The sequence below is a fragment of the Astatotilapia calliptera genome, chromosome 20 (assembly GCF_900246225.1).
Source record: "Astatotilapia calliptera chromosome 20, fAstCal1.2, whole genome shotgun sequence".
NCBI classification, from domain to species: Eukaryota; Metazoa; Chordata; class Actinopteri; order Cichliformes; family Cichlidae; genus Astatotilapia; species Astatotilapia calliptera.
Genome location: NC_039321.1, coordinates 7478896 through 7493224, shown reverse-complemented (window position 1 = coordinate 7493224; position 14329 = coordinate 7478896). Strand labels below are relative to the sequence as shown.

Sequence of the window (14329 nt, the reverse complement as noted above, 5' to 3'; positions counted from 1 at the left end):
CCTAGGCTCATTGCAGCAGGGAGGTTTCAGGGTCACCTGATCCAGCCTTAACTACAAGCTTTATCATAAACTTTTAAGCCTAATCTTAAAAGTAGACAGAGCACCTGTTCCCCAAAATCTAAACTCGTTGCACAGAAGAGGGGCCTAAAGCTTAAAGCTCTGCCTCCTATTGTACAGTGTAATACTCTCAGACTGATACCCATCAGTCTGAGAGCAAAGTGCCCTACTGGGGCGATATGGTACTATGGCATTTTTAAGATAAGATGGGGTTGTTCAAGACCAATTTTGGATTTAACAGAGTGAATGAAGATAAGCCAATATGGGAGAAATATGCTCTCTTTCTAGCCCCTATCAGTACTCTCACTGCAGCATTTCGGATTAACTAAAGGTTTTGGTGTTTGCCATCGGATTTCATGGATAGATGAGGCTGGTTATCATCTGCAGTGTAAATGTGTGCTATGCCTTCTAATAATGCTACCTAAGCAAAGACACCCCAATAACTTTAGTTTGCCACCTCCATGTTTCATCGTAATACATATTATGTTCTGTTTATAGAATTTTGTGTTTGATTTACCCAAAATATAATGAGACCACTTTCTATTGAGCAGTTGAATTTTCAACCACTGGGTGGACGGAGCACTCTCCCATCTACAAAAAAGATTTAAGGATCCTCAGTTTGTGTTTTGGCAAATTCACAAAAGCCTTTTGTATTCTTATTGGTTAGCAATTGTTTTTGCACTGCCACTGTTCCATAGCTGATTTTCCACTGTCTTTTGATCAGTGAAGTCTGACCTTTACTGATATGAAAACAGCCTGCTCCTTGTATGCTTTCATTAGATATCTTGTAACTTCCTCAATGAGCTGTCACAGAAGGATTTTTGGATAAGCTGCCACTCCTGGGAAAGGTAAATGTTGTTCCAAGTCATTTCTGTGTGTGGACAATGTATCCAAAGTTTTGTAGGCCTTTTCAGATATATATTTCAATCAGCTTCTTTCCTTTTATCTTCTTCTATTGTTTCTATTTAATTTTGGGACAGCAAGGTACCGGTGAGACTGTTTAGCCAACATTAAGCTATGTGATAAACTAAGTGGTAGAATAGTTTCCTTTTTTAGTTTAATAAATATAACTATCATTAAAAGCTTGTTCCAGGACTTTTATAATTATTGTTTTCTGTTGAACTGAAACAGTTTAGTTTAAAATAGAGAAATTGACAAAATCAGTAAGAAGACAAATTCCTTTTTCATTACACTGTATTTGAATAGCTTTTACATACAGTACTGTTCAAAAGTCTTAGGCTGTCTTTCATTTCTTTATAATTTGGTGGGAAACTAGAAATATGGGGCTTTGTTAAAACGCATATGGAAATAAAATATATAAGGCAAAAACAGAATCTGTATAATTCTAATGAGCTTGAAAGTCAACATTTGTATTGAACACATTTTTTTCTTCATTAAACTTCATCAAATGTCTTGAACAAGCTTTCTTGCCATTTTTTTAAGTAGTCGTTAAGTAGTAGTTCTCCAGGCTTCTTGAAGAATGTTCAAAGGTCAAAGATCATCCAACAGTACTGCAATAATGTTGAGGTACAGTCGATGACTGATAGTTTTCTCTAGTGTGTTTTCTATGTATGCCTTTGTGCATTAGCAGCATTTTTCTGGTTCATTATCATGCTAAAAGCTGAGCCCCTTTTCAATCAGACTGCTTCATGATGGGTCAAAATCTGGCAGTTCTTTCCCCACAGTGTGGGAGACCCATGCCTGCCCCATTGTTATCTTGATATTTTTCATAGATTCAGCTAAAAAATGGCTTTTTCTTTTTTTTTTGGCAGACCACTAGTCCTTAAAAATACAATTTAAAGTTGCTTCTTTACGAAGTTGTCTTTTACATGTAGACATATCACTGATTCATCCCTTCCGTCAGTCTTCTCCTGCTTGAATCATTCACAGATTCGTTTTAAGTGGTTTAAAAAAAATTGGAAGATCCTCAGAAAGCCTGTAGAAGTTTTCCCCAAGCCCACTTAAAAATACAAGAAAGTCTAACTCCTTAAAAACAACATTAAGAAACAATGGATGGCTGTAGAGTTTTTCAAAGCACTGTTGATGCAGTGTTTTTACTACGCAGTGAGATAACGTTGCGTCGCATATTAGGCCAATTTTTCCAGAATAAACAGCTGCGTGAGCTTGGAAATTCTTATTAATCATATATTCAACATATCAATGTCCTCTTACTTCGTATTTAAACCGGAAGTTTCCCGAAAGGACTCTTCTCCCTTCGCCCGTATCGACTTCCGCCCCGTGCCTGTTTGTAAACATGCGTCAAGACCACGTGATCCTGTCGACGTATTTCAGAGCCCCGTCCAATCAGAAAACGGGGGTGTGTGCGAGTGGGCGTGGTTGAATTCTGTTGCTGTGAAAATGTCGATGGACTACGGGTTTTCATTAGGGCAAGGGACCACTCTGGAGCCAATGTTAACCAAGAGGTTGATGGGAGGTTATATCAGCGACGAAGAAGCAGTTATAGTGAACCGGAGAGGTTGCGAAAGAGTCGCTGTCGGTAAGCAGCCTCATCATCAGATCTTCAGGAAGAAACTGTTTATTTACATCTACCGGCTGCTCCTATGAGTCATGTAACATAATCTGTATGTATATAGGCTATAGTGCCCCTACTCTGGGTGATGAGCTGTTTTAGTGATGTTTACTAACGTTCTTCGTTTGTTTGGGGGGGGGGGGGTTGTTTTTTTTTTTCTGTGTTATATAATTGTACTAGCGTTGAGCTTTGCTTATTTAAAACTACAGCTAATCGTAAAACAGTTGCTATGTTTCGTTTTATTAAAGGCCGATTAAAAATTACGCATGAACGTGATATGATTATTATAGTGCAGTGCGCAGTTTCCAGGGTTGCTTCCCAACGTTACCCGGAAATAATTTAGAAAAAAAAAGAGAAAAAGTATTTGTTACAAACTGTTCCCTTATAAAACATGTCTGTGCGCATTTGTGGCTCATTTTCTTCGGAGACAGTGAGAGGGGCAGAGTTGGGTGGGAAGGTGTGCTGGATGCTTACTGCAGGAGGATGTTGCGCACTTCAATTTACCCCCGGAGTGAGTGGTCCGTGCATCCATGCGGTACTGCGTAATAATTTGTTTTCGAGAAAGATGTTGATAACGTGTTTGTTTGTGACTTTTAGTTTGTCATTTCGGGTGCAGAATTTAAATTATTGAAATTTAGGACGTGTAGTCATGTGCATGAGTGTCTTGATTGAGTAAGTTTAAAATTAAGTTACAACACGGAGTAAAACTAGTTTACCTTGAAAACTGTAATTCATAATAGGTAAACCATAGAGAAGCTACTACTCCTCCAGTCACTTTGCGTGATATACTGACTTTGAATTGTGTTATGATTGCACCTGTCAGAGTGCGTCACGCTAATATAGCACAATTTATTCTTAACATGTTTAAACTGTCATGTTGAAAGTAATAGAAAATAAACAATAAAATATGACAAAACTTAAAATTATGTAAGATGTTTTTTTTTTTCTTCCGCTGTTCATGAGCAAAATTACATCCTTGAGTTACTAATTTCAAAACTTGCTCCCGATTTATTTCTAAAGGCTCATTTTTTGTTGTTTGTTGATGTTTATTGTGTGCCCTGTTGTTCCAGTGCCTTGACTCAGCTCCATCCATCCAGAGGTTTCTGTCATACGCACTTTTTATTCCTGATGTAAACAAACCGTCAGAGGGCAATACCTTCGATCACCAAAAGATGGCGTATTTATGCAGGGTTACAGAACAGTTTGTTCTGAAGCAAGAAAGTTCTCTAAACACTGTTCTTGGAATGAGTCAGATATTGGGAAGCATTGATGCAACACTACAGATTGAGGGTGAAACAGCAGCTTGCGCATCTAAATGAGGGGTAACGAATGTATTTTTCATTCATTTTTGTGCCTGGTAATGTTAGAAACCTCCAAATGACTGCAATCCTTTTAACAACTCGAGTTGCTGACGTCTTCAAATGCACATTAAGAGACCATTTTCAGGGTTGAGATTGAAATGCTATAGGAATGTTTCTGGAATTTAACGTAGTTAAAATAGACGACATAGTTCAACGTAGAAATAAAAAATGCTTAACCTCTCAGCTGATATTGCTGTTTATCTTTTCACAGAGCAAAAGTAGAGACACGCTCAACTTCCCTTGAAAGGTGAGAACCAGCACACTTCTCAGAAAACCAGGTCAGCCAAGTTTTTTGTAGAACAAATGGCAGAACAGAGCAGTAGTCCATTGTTTTTATCAAATGTTATCCAAAAGTCAAGTATCTGTGTGATATTTGCAATATTTTTGAAGGTTGTTAAGTCAAGGGTGTGGCCAGTAGTTGGTGATTATACCTACAAACAACATGTCACATTTTAACATGTAATATGTTACTTTTGTTACCCTACTTTATCGTTTTTAGATATATAAAACTATGGACCTTTAAATAATATTTTTGTTCTAGATCATATCATATTTTTATCTATCCATCTGACATGGTTTTTTAGGAGCTTCTTCCGATGGCAAAGCTCTGCCAGATGTCTCTTCATGATACAGCGACTGATGCTTAACACTTCTGAGAGGCAACTTGAAACCAGGTAATAAAAGGTAAAAACTGTTTTGTTTTACTTAAGACAACATAGATTTTAGACTTTTTCTTTTTTAGCCTGAGATCAAAAATATGCGCAGCTGCATTCAGGATTTTTATTCTTTGTTCCCATTGCAGCCAGAAAACAATATCAATGGAGCTGACTGGGCACCTTTCCAAGGGAGAGATTAAGGTTTAGGAAGTGGAACAGGCATGGCTGATAGATGACATGGCTAAAATTAACACACTACCCACTGGATGAGGAGAATAAATAGCTGACAGGAAGGACCAACACTTTAAAAGCATGTACCCTTAAAGTCACATAATATAACTGTCAGCACAACCATTGTCACACTAAAACTTCCTGTTCCTGTTAGAGGGCTACAGATTGGACCCCTTTAGCATTTCCCAAGTTATCAAAAATGCTGGAATATCTAGAAAGATTGGAAATGAATGAAATTATTTCATTTTATTCAATTTTAGAAAGTTTATGTTTTGTAGATGGCCAAGTTTAGAAATACCTGCAACTTAAAGTAAAAAAAATACTGCATCTTAAAGTAGTAGGTTAACTTAACATAAAGTGTTGCACTTAATAGCGTAAAGCTCAACGTGAAAAATATACTTCTTAGTCTTTTTCTAGTTATTTTGCAAGAGATGCACAGGACATCTTCATCCTAGAGGAGCAGATAGACCTCAATCCTCTGATCAATACCCTCTACTTCTACCGGTCTGCACGGAGCAAACATGCTTTGATCCCTCGGATCCCTTACATTTCCCATATAGCTCGAGGGTGAAAGCTGATTCTTTTAGCAATGCTCTTCTTTCTCAATCCTGTAAGGTGAAGCTGTGGGCTCTGTGTTCTTGGGCTCCAGTGGGGAATTAGGACATCACGAGCTACAAGTGCTTTAGGGAAGAAAATTTACAGCCACATGAAATGCTGGAAATCTACACTTGCAACTGGAGAATAATGGAAAATTTAAGGCATAAAAATAGAGAGCTTAGTTTGTGCTTCAGAGGCTCAATGAAGCCTTTGAACTCACTGTAAAACTAAAAGGTTTAGGAGATCAGTGTGACCGGACTGCAGTAGAAAAAATATTCTCAAAACATAGTTGACATCCACTTCAGCACTTGAGTACAAACTTGCAGTTATAATGTTAGGCTTAAACATTTTCCTCCGTGTTTTTAAAAATGATGAATTATTAATCAAAGCACTAGTTCAGTGTTAACATTGCCGTGTATCTCTAATATAAATAGGTGTGGTGGTGAAATGACCAGCAAACTTTATTTGGCTTTCGGTAGCTGAGACAAAGCTTTTGTTTCAGTTTAGTTTATAAAGGGCACTTTATGCTTCTGAAATGTGAACAGACCTAATAGGGACAGATGAGCTCATAAAAGGGACAGAACCAGGCTTGTTCCTCTTGTCGCCCTGCCCGGACGCTGCTTCCTGTATTGTTTGCATAGATTCAAATATCATTTTTGTTACGCTTAGCTTTCTTCAGACTAATTTTGTATATTGACACTGTGAATACATTCACCTAGTCTGTATATAGATTTATAGTTCGTATCTAATAATATACTCCGTCTGTTTTTATCTCTTTCCACAGACCATTGCGTGAATTTGTCGTATCGTCCGCAGTCGGTAGGAATAGCAGTTGTAGTGTTCACAAGGTACCATACTGTAGTTCAGGTAAAGTGTCGTGTCTAATGGAATATTAACAGATTGTCTGGAGTCGTTTCATAAGGTAAACAGAATGATTTTAATGGTTATTGTTTTTAACTTTCTCTTTTTATCCTCCTGCAGTGCCAATGTCTCATTTATATTAGAAATGAAGAAACATCTGTTCGAGGTATGTGAACAATCACACAATCTGCAACCCGAATTCTTAAAATAAACTCAGCTAATGTTTTACTGAATCAAAGCAGACTATTTATAAATCGGGAATCGCAGTCCTTTTAAGGACATCTAACGTAGTACCCATGTTTAGATCTTATATTTTAAAGTGTAATCACTTTAAAGTATAAGCTTACATTCTTTTTCACAATATACATGAAACGGTTAACAGCACAGTGCCCTGTGTGTCCTTTAGGGCAGCGCTGAGGTTGAGAGCACTGAAAGAGGAAGTATATGTTGTAGGGCTATTCACGGTCTTGATGTGTCAGAGTCAGGATGTGATGGTCAGTCACTTTGCATTACATATATTTTTCCTTCTCTAATCTGGACCTTGGCGACTGAATGCGGAACCATATGCATTCTACAACCTGTACAATGAATCTACAGTAAATCACCATATTAGGTACATACAGCATAGCCACACAGTGTTAAACAGGGTCCTGTTTGTTTCAGAGATAAGTCGGATTCTTCCTTAGACAGCTTTAAAAAGCCAAAGGACCATTTTAGTGCTTATGCAACAGATACACACTCTGGTGATGTGCCTTTAAAACCAGTGGCTTGTCAGGTGATCGAGGAGGCTCAGTCAGTTCTGCCTCACAGACAGAGAAGCCAGAGTGTGTCTCTAGCCGAGAGCAGAGAGGAGAGTGCCAGAGAGAAGGGCAGCGGAATGAGAGAGACCCAATTATAAGGGACATAGGGGGAAATGGGGACACAGCAACGTCACAGAGTGGGGGAGAGGGAGCCTTGGTGGTAGGGTCCCTTTAACTGCAGTCTGCTCATGCTCACTTGCCTTCTCTGGCACCTAGCAAGTGTGTTTCTGTCTCAGCTTGATCAAGAGGCTGCGTTGTGTAGCCACAACAGTGGTACAAAAGCACAGAGAATTAAGTGCTGCGTCACACTCAGGAAGAGGAATTGCGTGGCTAAGCGCGCGTGTGCACAGCTGTGCGTGTGTGTGCGTGAACGCGCACGTACATATGCATTTGTGTGGGGTCTATTCTGTTTCTGTGTATATGTGTTAGCTCGAAGTAGCAATCTAATGGCAGTTCTGCTGTTGCAACAAGATGAAAATAAAGAGTGCGTGTGTTTTAAGAGCCAAGCAGAGGGAGATACAGAGAGGGAGGGAGTGCAAGCCAGAGAGTGAGAAAGAGAGAGAGATTTTGGATTAGTTGCTACGTCACTTTTTCATGTCGGGAGAAACAGAAGCTGAGATAACAGAAGCCCAGAGTCATCGTCAGTCGGTTTCCACCTGGAGTGAACACAGTGGTTTCGGATAACCTCGCCTTTCTCCTCCTCTTCCTCCTTGGTAGTTTTGATCTGCTCTGCCTGTCGCTGCTTTCTGTGTGTGTGTGTGTGTGTGTGTGTGTGTGTGTGTGTGTGTGTGTGTGAGCGTGTGTGTTTGTGTGCGCGCTGTGTAGTTCCTGTGAGTTTCAACATGGATGCTGAAGATGTGACATAGTTTCACTAGGTCTTGTTATGATAGCAGGGTAAGGTGTGCGTAGGGTGGGCAGAGGTGCGACAAAAGGGTTAACAAAAGAATATTCTGGAGAGTTCTTAATATCACGCCGAAGCCCAGTCAGGAATGTTTTGCCGAGAATTATCGAGGCATTCGAACAACGCTTCTTTTTTCCTTCTTCTTCTTTTTGTCAACATCACCTCAAGAAATCCGGATGGCTACATTAGTGGAAATAGGTGAATATAGTGGTTGCGTGGCGCTGTCTGACCTATTATGAAACAGAGTATTACATGTGTAATACACCAGCATTTACTTGTGTGTACAGATGCAGCAACGTGGACAGCATAGAAAATGAAATGAAATTGCAGAATAAGTTTGTTGTTAAATTTAGGCACACAAATGACATTATTTTTTATTGTTTTGTCACCACGCATATGAAGTACATGTGTACGTATACGCATATTCACATTGTTGACTGTAGGCCTACTTTTTGTGGTTAGCTTACGATGAAGCTGAAGCAAAGAGTGAGCATCCAGGAAGAGATGTATGTATGTGTGATGGCAGAGACTGTTGAGGATCCAGCTGTATCAGATAACAGCATGTGGCTAGTGGCACTTTTATCATGTGATTTGTTTTGTTTTTTTACCCTCAAGGGCTACTGGGATCTGGCAAAACCCTTCCCAGGACACATTTGTTTCTGCGTAGTTAGGAGAGATCGGGATGATGACGCAGTCATTTATGGGCTGGACTTCTCTTTAATCAGTGCACAGCTCGTATCTCTCCATTTCTGTCCGTCTGTTTATCCGTCTCCTGTTCTCGGAGAAAGGGACAGGCGGAAAGAGCTAAATGTCATGGCTCAGGTTCAGAGAGAGAGAGAGAGAAACTGATAAAAGAAGGATAGATGAGACGAGAGGGAAGTTGTTTACCTTGTTCTCTTGGTGACTCTGCCTTGGCTTCTCTCCAGTTCACATGCAGTGGACTTCCTAAAGCTGCTGCATCACAGGCCATCGTGCCAAAGCTGAATTCTCATTGGATGGGAGGAGCTCCCCTGGCTCCACGAGCTTCACAGCAGTACTTTATTGGTTTTTAGCAAGCAAGTAGCTGGAGTTCAATACCTAACTGATTGGGGAGGGCTCTTTTTTTTGTTTTGTTTTGTTTTGTTTTGCTGTTGCAGAAACACTTTTCCATGGATACAACCTTAGCTTATATGTTTATATGATTTTGTATTGTTCCAAAGAGTTAGGAAAGTGGCAGTTGATAAATCAGTTGTTTAAAGCTGCGTTTTTACAAGTAGTTCTTTTGTTACGTAACGATCAAAACAGTAATGACATTTCTGACTGTCCCTGTCTCTTATGGGCCTTGTTTGCACCGTGTTTTACAGGTTATATGAATTTCAGATCTTTAAAAACTTATAACATGTACACATTTATTAGAAGGTACTGGGATCCATAGAAGTTTCTCATTTCATTTCATATAAATTAATATTCTTTTCATATCTTTTGTTAAGGCATGAACATTATTAACGTGTGAAACGACAGAGGTCCATTTAAATATGTTTATTTGATAGCTGTTATATTTATTCTGTGTTCTCCTTATCCTTGCTTCTAGATATGTTTTCGTATTTTTGCCTCCGAGGTGCTTTGCACAGAGTCTCTAGGCTGTACCAGATTTAATTAGAATTTATGAACTAGAGGTACATCAAAGGAATTATGTCTTTTTTTTTTCCTCAGGTATTCAAACCACATTACATATTCACTTACAGGACCTTGCTCATTTAGAATGACATATATTTTACTTTCTTGAAAATCAAAGGAAACTGTAGGACCTGTGAAATAAAATGTTAAACGAGGCCTTGTCGTTTACTATGGACTGAGCTGATCAGTATTTTGTGCATAGCGCTCTCCCTGGCGCTCAGATACCTGAGTACTTATATGCTGCAGATGGCAACTTCAGCAATTATATAAATCCTCAGAGGAAAGCGGTTTTCTGGTCCTTTGTGCTGGAAGTCCAGTGTCCACACTATGCTACATTTCTGAAGTGATGCAAGAGCGCGTGTGGCTGTTCAGTGGTCTGCATTGCAGCTCCTGCCTCTGGAGTCAGTGTCGCGTCTGTGCCTCGCTCTCTATTCTAAACCTGCTGATGCTGTAAAAAGCTTTTTACTCTCACGGCTTTTTAAAAATGTTCCCCTTGTAAAGATGATTATGAAGAACATGATTTCTAGCATCACCACTAAAGGTTCAGTTCCAGCTATGTTAAAAATATTGAGAAGGGTCGTGGTGTGTCGTGCCCCCTGTCCATCCACATGTAGCACTGTCAGATACAAAAAATACCGTGTATTTGTTCACTGCATAAAATTGACCGATCATACTTGTTTTGACAAGTACAGCTCTAAGCAATAATGTTACTTATCATGCATGTTTCACTGCAGTTTTCTCCCAGCATTTTAATCCCAGAGAAGTAAGGACTGGTATTTATCGTTGTTATTCGCGAGGTGCTTCACAGTTCCACTGTGAATCTGTCGATGACTGCTCTCTGAAGGCCTCCTGTCCCTTTAAATCTTTTATAAGCATTACACAACAGGTCCAGTGGCACACAAGCAACAAACAACCCGAAAAAGAAAGCTCACAGGGTTGGGTCGAGGCAGCCAGGGGAAGGAACCAGACACCTACAGACAGACAGGCCCTCTGATCAGAGCCGTCACTGTGGCTACCACGCAAACACACTCGCACACATAGCCGTGTTCTTCCTCACACACAACCAACCGCAACAAACAAACAAAATGGTTTTGCTTGGTCAGTCTGAAGCCTGATAAGGGCTCGTAAATGCCGTGGGGATTTTGTCCTTCCTCCCATTGTGAAAATCAAAGTTGATATTTTGAGGCTCATGCTAGGGCTCCCTGATTTGGTCTTTAATCAGTTTAAAGACTAAGTAGTATTTGTGGGAGTTGTCTTTGTAAAGATGGCGGAATTAGGGCGCAGTTTTAAAGCAAAATCCATTTCATTTGCATGCAGAGAGCAAAAATAGAAAAAGAACAAGGATCGTAGAAAGGATTGGGTGGTTATGTACTTTGTTGAGGCACAAAGTCGGTGAACTGGCCACTACCTGTCGCTGCCCCACCCTCCCAGTGTCTCATAGCCGTGTTTCTGCGTCACAGCTCGCATTGTCTGCGATTGACTGCTACTTCCCTGCTTTTCTCTTTTAGTGGCTGGAGAGCAGCATACAATCATCCTCTCTATTCTTTTGAGCAACCGAGAGAAGAGGATTTGTCAAGGTCTGTTTGCATAGAGCTGCAGGTGAGCCCGTATGTTAAAGACATACAGTACAGTGGCAGGATTTTCTGTGTATCTGTTCTTTTTTGGCCCATCACACATCCACGAAGCTTGGATCAAGTAGCAGATCAGCCGCGTGGGCGTGTTAGAGAGAAATAGATTGAGACGGAGAGGTGTTCTGGTGCTTTCTCAGTGCTTTTCATTTCATCTCTCTCTCTTTATCTGCTTCCCTTCTCTCCGATTTCTGAACAAGGTCAGCAAATCGAACTTACTTTGTGTGTACAAACCCGAGCAAAACCATCATATAGTTGATCACGCTTAACGTCCCTCAGCTTGCCTTGGACTGTCATCTTCTTCCATTTAGAAACAAGATATGAGACGGTGCCTTTTACTGTTTCACTGGCATGAATTAGCATGAGACACCGACGTAGCATTGTTTTAAAAATGAACTGTTCTATTTACAAAAGTTAAAGCCTCTAAATCCAAGACTTAACATGACACAGCCTCTGAATGCTCCTTTCAGCGTGATCTTGCTGAAGTCGACTTTCCCACATCCAGTGTGCGACTCTTTTGTGATTAAATGCCATGGATGTTGTGTCATTTTCTTGTGGGTGTTTAGTTAACGCATAATTCGCTTCTGCGAACAGAGCATTATATTCACAGAGCTACCAACTGTTCTGTGAGCATTGCCTCCTGAGTGTGACTCCTGTTTCTATATTAAATAACATTTTAGGTACCAGATGAAAATATGTCATCTTAGAGTAATTAATCCAGTGTCAGTGAAAATAAGTCATCTTAAAAGGATGTGTTGAGTATCCCAGTTTGTCTGAACTTTATGACAATTTTTAATGCAATATAAGAATATTGTTGCAGACTTCTAAATCTAGGCTGTCTCCCAACTTACTCCCATATCAGCGAGAACTTCACATCTGGCGTATCTGTCCTATGCTCCGTGTTAATTACAGAACACGCAGATATGAAGCTATGTGTGTATCAGATGCAGCCTCAGTGCCGCTTCTTTGTTCTTTCATTCATCTTTTCATTTCAGCTCTAGTGAAATATTCCTCGCATCCACTTTATCAAAGTTGTGCATAGTGCTTGCTCATATTAAATCCAATTCATAGTGAAAAGAAAAAACATCTGTTGGTAAACTTTTTCCATGTTAAATTATTATTTTCCACTGTTTTCTACTAAAACTGAATTTATGTTTCTGGCTGTTCTAGATTCTGCTGAATTTTACACCAAAGAAGACGGCCTTTCATCAGAGGTTCCCCCTTTGGAAGCTGGTTTCAGATGGTGGCTTAGAGTATTGTCATCTATCTAGCACCATTTGAAATCAGTGTTCTTGGGGCGGGAAGTAAGTTTCAATGACCAGCTGTGAGGTGTCAAAAGAAGTGCCCGGTGATAAAGGTACAACATGGAAATGTCACCACTGGAAGATGGAGTACCACTCGCAGAACTACAAACTTCTGGTCTACACTGACGTTTGCCAGCTTCTGCTTTTTGTCCTCTTTCCAAGGTTGACCGATTTCTTTCGGTGTTCAGAGTCTGCTTCTGTTTCTAGCACCATTTGAAATCGGTTACAGTGAAGGACAGATCTCATCTTACCTTGAGGAGGATTTTGCAACGAAGTGGTCCGCTTTTTGGTTTTTTTTTAAATGGCCTTTGTAGAATCTATAGACATTGATATGTTTATTTTATTTTTTTTAAGAGTCTTTCGGGGTATACAACTCAAAAGTTTTGGGTCACCCAGAAGATCCCAGATTTTGAATGAAACCTTTAACTTCCATCCACCCACTTTCTTAACTGCTTATCCGGTTTAGAGTCACAGAGAAACGAGAGGGAGTGTGCAACCTGGATAGTTCACTATTGCACCACCTGACTAACCATTCACATTTACAGTTTCTTTGGAAACACCAAAAGAATGTCAGCACGGTGGGATGTTGCAACATTGGAGAACATTAAAAGCCTCACACAAAAAAAGTATTAGATAAGCAGGAGGTTCAAACCAGAAATGGTTTTGCTTTGAGACAACAACGCTGTGGTATTTATTGATGAGAAATTTCACAACTTGAAGCAAGGAGCCACAAGTTGGAATTTTTTAATGGGCACTTCTTACATACCTTATTGTCAAGATGTTTCCACAACAGCTAAGCAGGATTATATTCTCATGACAGAATAACAGCTGAAAGCTTCTTTTCGACATTTTTCTTGCAGTCTGTAGCTGTGCCTCATCATTGTCCTGTTATCGTGTTCCCACTTAAAATTTGTTTCTCAGAATGACCACACTAAGATTTTAGTCTTTTAAAATACTAAGGTACAACATTGGAACTCTAGAGTAGTGGTGTGCAATACTGCATATTTTGGTATCGATCCAATACCAAGTAAACAAGGGTCAGGGGACGCAGTGGATGCATCATTGAATTCCTAAATCTCAATTAATTTTCATGACCTTAACTGTTTTTTGTGATGTTTCTTTTTTTTATTGTTAAATAGTTAAAATCCAGGACATAATTAGGATGTTTATAATTAAATAGAAAATACTTTTCTCATTTGTTAAACCACTTAAAACTGACGTATTATCCAAAGTATACAAGAGGCACCTTGAGGTGAAACTCAAGAGATCAAAACCAGTGTAGTACCAACACATAAGACAAAATTGGTATTTTTCTTTCAATAGGCAGCCTGTCACAGGAAAAAAAAATGTTCACATTTCAGTTTTATCTGTGGAACATACCAGAGCTAACACAGTTTGACTGGTGAAAAAAAGCATTTCTGCCCCAACAACGTGATATATCAATATACCCTTAAACAACTGAAGAATTGGAGGACCAAAAAAAGGGTCAGGCCTCTGCTGTTCATTGACGAGCCATCGTCTCAGTGCAATGGTGGCAGTCAGGAAGCCATTCTGTGTGAGGAACACTAAATTACACAAGAACTCAACTGAAAATCACTAACAAAAGGTCTAATACAGTGATGAATCCAAATTTAGATATTTGGTTCATATTGTTATTGATGTGTATAAAGGTGGTTAATAGAGAGGTAGAGTGACTGCAAGTCATTTATAAAACAGGGTGGAGGCTTTGTCATAATTTGGAGCTGCA

At 39.6% G+C, this 14329-nt stretch overlaps 1 long non-coding RNA gene across 7 annotated transcripts; it reads left to right on the top strand.

The window, feature by feature from the left end:
• The first annotated feature begins 2402 nt into the window (after nt 1-2402).
• On the top strand, nt 2403-12490 carry LOC113012882 (uncharacterized). 7 transcript variants are annotated; one of them, XR_003270771.1, is made up of 5 exons: nt 2403-4195; nt 4533-4632; nt 6217-6459; nt 11159-11249; nt 12449-12490. It is a non-coding gene; the product is annotated as an uncharacterized LOC113012882 (long non-coding RNA). The 7 variants fall into 7 exon arrangements; XR_003270773.1 differs by lacking the exon at nt 12449-12490 and having other exon boundaries at nt 6217-6299; nt 6414-6459; nt 11159-12368; XR_003270768.1 differs by lacking the exon at nt 12449-12490 and having other exon boundaries at nt 11159-12368.
• The last annotated feature ends 1839 nt before the right edge of the window (nt 12491-14329 follow it).